At 31.6% G+C, this 7500-nt stretch overlaps 1 protein-coding gene and 1 long non-coding RNA gene across 7 annotated transcripts in view; one reads left to right on the top strand and one right to left on the bottom strand.

Annotated features, from left to right (window-relative positions):
- Positions 1–7500, top strand: part of LOC137640651 (uncharacterized) — a 160495-nt gene that overhangs the window by 108410 nt on the left and 44585 nt on the right. The gene's annotated exons all lie outside the window — the stretch shown is intronic.
- The window catches only part of LOC137640648 (collagen alpha-1(XVIII) chain-like), a 76361-nt gene that overhangs the window by 68038 nt on the left and 823 nt on the right, over positions 1–7500 (bottom strand). The window lies entirely within an intron of this gene.

Genomic DNA, 7500 nt, shown 5'->3' with positions numbered 1-7500 from the left:
CTCTCTCTCCTTCTCTCTCTCTCTCTCTCTCTCTGTGTGTTTCTATTATCTTCAGAGAAAAAATTAGCCAATTTAATATTGATACAAAGCTGCTAAATTGTTTCAAAATGTCTTTCGTCAAAAATCCTTTGGCCATAGTAGAAACATTTCTATATAGGATTTTTCTTGTTTCCATCTGGAAGCTTTCTTTTAAAGCAAATGCTTTCGTCAGGCACTGATAAACTTCCATATTTTTATTTCTGTTTCTTTCCTGTAAGTCGATTTAATTTTGCTACTTGTGAACTAATAGACAACGTAAGGATCGCGGTAACTCTCCAAGTTGTACGTCATTGGCTTACTGGTGAGTGTGTGTGTGTGTGTGTGTGTAGATTGCCTTACCTTATGTAAGGCACTTTTTTTATTGACTACTACTACTACTACTATTCAGATGCCTCCAGACGATGTGACCCCGTCACTGGCTGCAGTCGTATATATTCTGTAGCAAGTGTGAATAATGGGTTTCCTTAATAACTTACGCCTGACCTTTTTTGTGATAACTCGCTGATATTTAAAGACAACATGATACAAGAAACAGCACACACAAATATATATATATATATATATATATATGTGTGTGTGTGTGTGTGTGTGTGTGTGTATATATATATATATATATATATATATATATATATATATATACATAGATATATATATATATATATATATATATATATATATATATATATATATATATATATATATATATATACAAGAATCGGCCTCTCCCCGTCCCCTGGGTAGGGGGAGGAGGAAGTAGTTATACTCTGGTGTGAAGGGATAGAGTTCGGAATATGGAGGGGTGGGAAGGGTTGAATCTGTGTGTTTGTGTGCGTGTGTGTGCATATCTATCTAAATATTGAGCCGTCATTCTTGAAGGGTCCCGTACACTAGTATATATACATATATACTATATATATTAATGTATATATGCATGATTTAATCTGAAAGTACTGGCAAGAATTTGCGCATGGTGTTCACTTCATGCAGATTCCTACTCACACGACTTATTCCAAGAGGTTGTCTCTAATTTATTTTTTTTAAGAATTCCTCTCAGCCCTCATGATATAGTGAATAGAAAAGTGTAAACATTATAAGAGATAAAAATACCGGTGAATCTTAATATAATATCGCAAATATCCGAATTTTGAACTGGTATTTCAATATATAAATTGTGACACAAAATTATACGCAAGTTTACAACCAGCGACTGGAAGTTGCGAGAGGGAACATATCCTGATGAAAAATTAGATAATAGTTAATTGATTATCTTTAAATCTCCACAAACTAGGATGGCAGTGTCAAGAAGTACATATCTCCTTCCGTTTCTTCCTCGCTAACCCACTAAAATCATGAAAGAAGGAACACATACGCACATTTTCCTTGAGGCAGTATCCATCTATCTTGCGTAAAATCAACACCAAAAATACGAGTACTTAAACAAGCATTTTTCTTCGGGCAAACCCCCTCCCCCCAAATAAAAAAGTCATCACTCAAAAGTACGAACACTTAAATTTATTTTCCCAAGAGTCAATATTCATAAGGCAACCAATTAGGAGCCACATCCGAAGCTTGGCGGTATCAAATGGGTGCATGAAGAGACGTCTAACCCATGAAAACCATCTTCTAAGTATCGACAAATAACTGTTGCTGACACTTCATCTCTTGGCCGGAAGGAAGGAATGCCCCCCCCCCCCCCCCACCCCCACCCCTTCCCCTTGCGTGGGAAGCGTGCGGCATCCTCCCAAAAATTTGCTAGGTGCCATTTACCTCAGTTGAATTATGGGGAATGAGGGAAAATTATAGGGAAAATAAGTATAGAGATTTTTTTCTTTAATGTTTATTTCTACGGGAATATAAGATTGGAATAACTAATATTTTTAGGCTTTCTTTTACACAGTTTGTATGTATTTGTTTATCCAATTAGCTATTATTTTCTTGAAGTGTTAAATATTGGAACAATTTTATTTTCACTTTTGATTTTTTTTTTTTTTTTGTTTTTTTTTTTTTTTTTTTTTTTTTGCTAAAGAAAATATGAGTCTCATTTCGGATGTCTGGTCATTTCCAGTAATTTAAGAAATATGTTTATCGAAATTCCTTCGATAAATTCTCTCTTATAATTATTTTGATTTAATAAATACTCCCCATACTTTCAATAAACTTCAGTTTTATGGTACTAGCGAAATTAAGTCATATTTGTTCTTAAAAAAAAAAAAAATAAAAAATAAAATAAAGAAGCTGTGAGTCAGTTTGTGTGTGATTTTTTATTTAGGTTTGAATTCATGCTGAAAAAGCTTTTAGTTAATTTCTGTAAATATTACTTCATCGTAAAGTTTAATCTTGTAATACTTGGTTCAGTTTTGCTTAGTGGTGAAAATATGGATCAAAACTGTTGGAAATATCTAACGTTAAAATTCTCAAAAGGGTAAAGAGGTGAAAAAAAAAGCAAAGACTAAATGGTTATCTAATGTTTTACGTGGTGTGATTTAAAAGTAGGAGATAATGTAGACTTGTCATTAAAATTTTAGTTATTACAGGGTATTATTATGATTCTACTCTTTGATCCAATCTCCTAGATGTAAACCTGTGGGTGCTGTATCCCTTGACAGAGTTCTGGATAAAATACGCACATGGTGCAAATTATGATTGTCTGTAGGTCAAAGACATTGAATTATCCCTACTAATGATTCTTTAACACGTTTATGTCATTTAAAACTAATAGTGATTCTTAATTACAAATTTATTTTTGAGAAACATAGCCTCTTCTTCAATTGCAGAAGGAATCGGTATTCTGAGAAAGTCAAAAGTTTTGGTGACATGCATGTCATAAGAAAATTATTAAATTCTTTTTATATTCTATGTTTTGAATATTGTTCTTATGACTCGTCTTTAGCGGCTGACTCTCGTCGTAACCTCTTTTTTTGCATCGAGATCTTTCCTCATCATAAAATCTATAACGTAGTCCAAGGTATGCAGTTAATTATAACAGCCTTCCTTTCTTTCATAAGCCTCAATACTAAACGATATTCTAGAAGTTTCATTATGACTGAGATGAAGCTGTAGAATAAAATAGTTAAATGAGTGAGACTTTAAACTTGAACCTTGATGCAAATATTTTCTAGTTGGTCAGGTATGACCTAAGATTCATTTCATAATTTACATGTTACGTATCTGCGGAACATTGTTATTCATTCCAGCATACTTTATTTAACTTATGACTCCAGTTTTATAGCTTACTCATTACTTACCCACTTTTTTTTCCGTTACTGAGTTACATTCCCCGTTGGAATCTTCTGGGCATGTAGCCTTTTGCTTTCTAACTAGCGTTTAAGCTTTTTAAATAAAGTGTGTGTGTATATATATATATATATATATATATATATATATATATATGTGTGTGTGTGTGTGTGTGTGTGTGCGTGTGTGTGTGTTTGTGTTTGTGCGTGTGCGTATATGTATGTATGTATGAATCCACCATGCACCTTTCCCCTTGAAGCGTGCTGTACCATAGAAGTTCAACCTTCTGATATTGCATCAAGGCTTTAGGAGAGAGGTTATTAACCGTATGCACTTTTCCTGGATCTAAAAAAAAAAGTGCTTCCTCCTCTTTACATCCAGATTGACCTTTGTGGGATAGTCGAGATTGAACGTCGTCCCAGAAATTCGCCGTTTCCCTCTGAACCACTTGTCCACGTTTCTGGTGTTGCACCCAAAATTCATGTTGTAGGGTCGGGGGTGTTCAGAGAATAGTACAGTGTTAAATAACTGTAATTGTGATAGGAAATTCTCCGTAAAATTATACTGTTCTCATCCGTATTTCAGTAAAATACAGGTGACCGTAATTTTACCATACTTTGTTTTTATATTTTGCGGGTTGGTGACAGTAATATCACTCTTTAACGTCAATTTATCCGTTTTTAAAACGGTGAAAATCCTGGAATAAATGTTGCCAGGAATTAACCGTTTTTAGTGCAAATTTTGAATAGTTTAGGGTATGAATTTTGGTTCACATGAGGGAAGTTTTCGTCGTATCCGACTGAGTTACAATGATCCATTGTGTGTCAATACGAATTTTTATTATTTTCTTTCTGACAATGTCAATGGTTTAAAATAAATACATCTGGATATACAGGAATATTCTACGGTATAGCCACCTTGTATCGATACAGGCACTTATTGTGAACCAACATCCCTTAGGTGAAAAGATGACAGGTTAGCGTGTTATTGTTGCCTAACACAAAATATACATTCAAATAACTTCTACCTGAATACTTAAATAGCCTGTTTTCCTAAAATTTTAGGATATGCTTACTTTTGAAAGTATTGGAATTTAATAGGAAATTGACAGAGAAATTTTGCGTCTTATTTCAGTTTAAATCTTTACTGGTTAGAAGGCTACGGTTAGTTCTGAATGTTTTAAGCTGTTATACAAAATAAGGATGTACACCGTATCTGCCGAATTCCAGCATCTTATTAGAATAAATTATGCCTATAGAACTTTGTGTTAGTAACACTCAAAATAACTGTCGATTGTTACAATAGGATCTACATACTATAGTCTCAGGGCCATGTATAAAAAAATCACACATGCCTACCGCATATTGTATTGTTTTACATACTACAATTAATTTACGGTTGAGTGCACACATGCTCTTACAGATGCATGAAAAACTTACGTCTATACAAATAAGTCAAGTATAATATAATCGAAGTTATTACAGCCTTGTATAAGGAAAGAAGATTTCTTTTTTTTTCTTGTTGCATCGCTAAGAAAGGTCAAATCTGAAATGAAATCTGGTGCGCACAAGACGTAGATTTATTGCAATTTTTTGGCTACCTGGTAATCCCTCGCTCTGTTATTTATCTGAACTGATGCATATATTGAAATGGGTAATACTCATCTATCATCATGTATATACAAAATGTGTATTTTTTTTCTCAGATATTACATTTTTTAAAAGACAGTCGGAATCATTTTTATTTTTTCTTATTCCTGCAGCGAAGGTTCTGAAATTCTGTTGTTAAATAAATAATAATAAAAAAACTATAGCACAAGAGTAAAATCATTTCAATAACAAAACTTTTATTTCCATCACTATCTTTAAAATAATTGACCTGTACGATAGGTCTTCATCATAAAGATGAACGGAAGGTTTTCTGCTCGGGTTAAAAAGAGAAAAAAAAGAAAAGTGGGAGAAAGAAGAGGAAGAGAAGTAGAAAGAAAAGGAGTAGGGGTGGGGCTGGAATGGGATGGTTTGAGGAGAGAGGAGGGAAGAAACTGGAAGCAAATGACTGCCACACACCGTTCATTTCTTGTCCCCCAAATCCTTTTGCTATCTCTGATTATCCGCCTTCCTCCTGTGTGCGTGGCTTTATTACGATACAAATCCTTGCATTCTAAGAATTCTTCTCTCTCGGTTTTCTCTTTCCTTGTCACGTTTCATTGACAGAATTCATTTCGTGACATCTCTTTTGCCCTCTGGTCAAGGGAGGTCAGAGTAGGATGTCATGTTCGAAATTGCCCTCTCTCTCTCTCTCTCTCTCTCTCTCTCTCTCTCTCTCTCTCTCTCTCTCTCTCTCTCTCTCTCTCTCTCTCTCTCTCTCTCTCTCTCTCTATATATATATATATATATATATATAATGTCTGTGTGTATGTGCGTCTGTGGGTGTGTATTTGTATTTAGCTAATAAGTATAAGGGTAATATTCCAACAGTTCATGATTAATGACAAGCTATAACCCACATATGATGTTTGTTTAATTTCCTTGAATTCTGTTTAACGACTGCACTTTTACTAGACAAGAAATTATGAGATCAAAGAAATGTTTCTTTCTAAGAGTTCTCTTTTCATAAACAATAAAGAGAGGAGGTTAGCCATTCCATCAAAATTATCTTTTCACCAAATACTAAATGATTCTTGTTTGTTGCTATTTATAGACTATTTCACTATTCATAGACTAATTGTTTTTATGTAGTTTACATGCTATTCTAAAGACAAAATGGGTACATTATCATAGCTGAAAAGCATTCTGTTCCGAAGATATACTACTAGTACATATAAGGATAAATTATAATCTAGAAGCATACTAGATAATGTGCAGAAAATTATTAATACCCAATACTGAAACACGCTAGGGCCTATCCTCCTGTGATAGTTTCAATTATGAAATAATCAATTTATCTAAATAGATATTTTGAGTGGCTGTGCAATTGAGGTAGTGAAGACAAACTTGTATGAACTTAAGAGGCAGAAAGCATTTTTTTTTTTTAAATCCGTGATAAAATATAAGGGAATAGATATAATATTTTTACAGTATGTAATTTGGAGTCATCAGCTACGATGCACTGCAATTAGATGATTTTTTTCGCCTAATACTTTATATTAATATATATATATATATATATATATATATATATATATATGTATATATATATGCCTATGTGTAAGTATATGTATATATATATATATATATATATATATATATATATGTATATATATATATATACATATATATATATGCCTTTGTGTAAATATATATATATATATATATATACATATATATATGCCTTTGTGTAAATATATATATATATATATATATATATATGCCTTTGTGTATATAAATATATATATATATACAGTATATATATATACATATATATATGCCTTTGTGTAAATATATATATATATATATATATATATATATATATATATATATATATATATGCCTTTGTGTATATAAATATATATATATATACAGTATATATATATATATACAGTATATATATATATATATATATATATATATATATATATATATATATATATATATATATATATGTATGCCTTTGTGTAAATATATACTGCATATATATATACATATATATATATATATATATATATGCCTCTGTGTAAATATAAATATATATATATATATATATATATATGCCTGTGTAAATATATTTATATATATATATATGCCTCTGTGTAAATATATATATATATATATATATATATATATATATATATATATATATATATATATATATATATATAGATGTATAATGTATTTATATTACAACTGCTTCTTGTGTTTAATCGCTGACACTTGACATATTCCTAGCAATACTGTTAATTGGAATATCCAAGACTAATGATTTTCCTACGCCTATGTTATAGCCATCTATTGGTATGCCATTAGCCACATTTTCTTTAGCATATTTTGCAACGGCGTTCTTGGCGTCCTTTCTGATTAGTATGTCAAAGAAATTAAGATAATGAATAAAGATAAAGGAATGGAAAACGACGGAGATAAGTGATTTAGGGAAGGAAGTCAACGCATTAACCAAATTCCAATTCTATCATAGTTCTAATGGGAATGGGAATATTCATTATGAGTTAATGGTGACGATTAAAATATCTGAGGAAATTACAATCGCCCAGCGTGATATGCGGCTTTAGAGAGA

The sequence above is a fragment of the Palaemon carinicauda genome, chromosome 5, assembly GCF_036898095.1.
Source record: "Palaemon carinicauda isolate YSFRI2023 chromosome 5, ASM3689809v2, whole genome shotgun sequence".
Lineage (NCBI taxonomy): Eukaryota > Metazoa > Arthropoda > Malacostraca > Decapoda > Palaemonidae > Palaemon > Palaemon carinicauda.
The sequence above is the reverse complement of the archived record's forward strand: the minus strand, read 5'-3'. Positions and strand labels throughout refer to the sequence as shown.